The 2,365-nt window shown below is 44.9% G+C and overlaps 1 non-coding gene across 1 annotated transcript; it reads right to left on the reverse strand.

Annotated features, from left to right (window-relative positions):
* Positions 1-201: 201 nt before the first annotated feature.
* LOC118489417 lies at positions 202-308 on the reverse strand. The gene has a single exon (XR_004887437.1). It is a non-coding gene; the product is annotated as a small nucleolar RNA R71 (small nucleolar RNA).
* Positions 309-2,365: the final 2,057 nt, after the last annotated feature.

Genomic DNA, 2,365 nt, shown 5'->3' on the forward strand with positions numbered 1-2,365 from the left:
ATTACTAATTTCTTAGAAATATGTGATACCTTTCGGATCAATGGAACATCAAATGACGCCATCCGCCTTCGAATGTTTTCTTTCTCACTAAAAGACCGAGCAAAAGCTTGGCTCAACGCCCTCCCAGCTGGATCGGTAAACACCTGGGATGAACTAGCCCAAAAATTTCTATATAAGTATTTCCCTCCCGCTAAAATGGCTAAATTAATGACTGAAATTAATACATATTCACAAGAGGATGGGGAATCCTTATATGAAACTTGGGAAAGGTTCAAGGAGCTATTGCGAAAGTGTCCACATCACGGCCTTGCGATATGGCAACAAGTATCCACTTTCTATAATGGGTTGTTGCCACACACAAGGCAGGCACTTGATTCTAGCTCCGGGGGACTTTTAGGTAATCGCCGCCCGCATGAAATATATAACCAAATTGAGGAAATTGCTCAAACCAATTTTCAGTGGCACACTCCCCGAGGCAATAAATCTATCGCCCCGGGCGCCCATAAGGTTGATGAAAGCACTTCTTTACAAGCCCAAATCGAGGCTCTTTCTTCAAAAATAAAAAAAATTGGAAATGACAAAAACAGTCTCGGTTATGGCTTGTGAAGGGTGTGGTGGGCCACATGAAAATTGGAGTTGTATGAAAGAAACAGACGATCAACAAGAGTCGGTAAGCTACATTGAAAATAGACCTAGGCCGTCGGGTCCTCCAACGGGCACTTACAACCAAGGATGGTGAAACCACCCTAACCTTGGTTGGAGAGAGCCCGACAATAGTAGTAACCAACAAACCCAACGAACAAACTTTCAACAACCAAGAAATGAGTCACAAAATTTCACTCAACAACAAGGTGGATGAGAAAGGCTTGAAGATACTGTATCTCGCCTCATCTCCGACATTGAAAAGAAAAACTCGGAAAGGTTTCTACAATTAGAATCAAATTTTAGAAACCAACAAGCTAGTATTCAAAACATAGAAAAACAATTAAATCAACTAGCTCAAAATTTTTCCGAGAGACCACAAGGTGCATTACCAAGCAATACCGAAACAAACCCGAAAGCGCAAGTTCATCTCATCACTTTGCGAAACCGCACCGTGGGGCCTGCGGAAGCACCACTGCCGACAGAAGAGACTGTACCCCCGCCTCTGCAGGAGAAGAACTCCCCTCCATCATCAGAGCCTACCAAGGCTCCTCGAGTTCCGTACCCCGGTAGGTTAATTCGTCAAAAGACCAATGAGCAATTCGCAAAATTCGAAAGTCTATTAAAACAACTGCATGTCAATATTCCTTTTATTGATGTCCTAACCCAAATGCCCAAATACTCTAAGTTCATGAGGGACTTCCTCACTCATAAAAAGAAAATTGAAACCTTGCAATTAGTTAACTTAGGCGAAGAATGCTCTGCCCTCGTACTCAACAAACTTCCCCAAAAGAAAATCGATCCTGGAAGCTTCACGATTCCCTGCTCGATCGGGGACTCCCCCGTTCGTAATGCACTAGCCGACCTTGGGGCTAGCATTAACCTCATGCCTTCATCAATGTTTAAAAGACTCGGCCTAGGAACAACGAGTCCTACAATAATGAGCATACAACTTGCTGATCAATCCGTCAAATTCCCGCAAGGTGTCATCGAAAAGGTCCTAGTAAAGGTAAACAAATTTGTCTATCCGGCAGATTTTGTCATACTCGATATGGAAGAAGACACCGAAGTCCCCCTCATACTAGGGAGACCATTTCTCGCCACCGCACAAGCAGTGGTAGACATGAATGACGAAATGCTCACCCTAAGGTACGGAGATGATGAAGTAAAATTCGGGGTTGGGAAGAGAATAGAGGACGACCCGGTCAACTACATGAATGTTATTGATTCGAGTTTGGATGCTGCTCTCCGACGGTGCAACATGGGATGCCAAACATCCCACTCAGAAAATATATAACCTCACATTGGGTCTAGCCAAGGACCCTTATAAACGTGGCGCACCACGGAGGCATTCCGCGGAACTATCCTTAGTTTAGTTTAATCTTTTAGTTTTAATTTGCAGGAATAAAACACACTCATGGTGGTAAAGGTTGAAAAGGGGAACGAGAAACATGACCCCATGCACAAGAACAAGGCAACCCGACATCAATTTCTCCAATACAGAAGGTTCAACACGGGCCGTGTCCAACCAACACGGCCCCGTGCTAAACCCCCTGCAGAAAAACGCCCAGTTCAGGTAACTGGACACGGGTCGTGTTCACCAGACACGCCCCCGTGTCCAAGCTTCTGTTTCTTTTCTTTAATTTTCGTTACTGGCACCTGAACACGGGGCCGTGTCCGGTCCCCACGGGGCCGTGTCCAGACTGCCAGTAACATAAAATCT

Source organism: Helianthus annuus, chromosome 17, assembly GCF_002127325.2.
Source record: "Helianthus annuus cultivar XRQ/B chromosome 17, HanXRQr2.0-SUNRISE, whole genome shotgun sequence".
NCBI classification, from domain to species: Eukaryota; Viridiplantae; Streptophyta; class Magnoliopsida; order Asterales; family Asteraceae; genus Helianthus; species Helianthus annuus.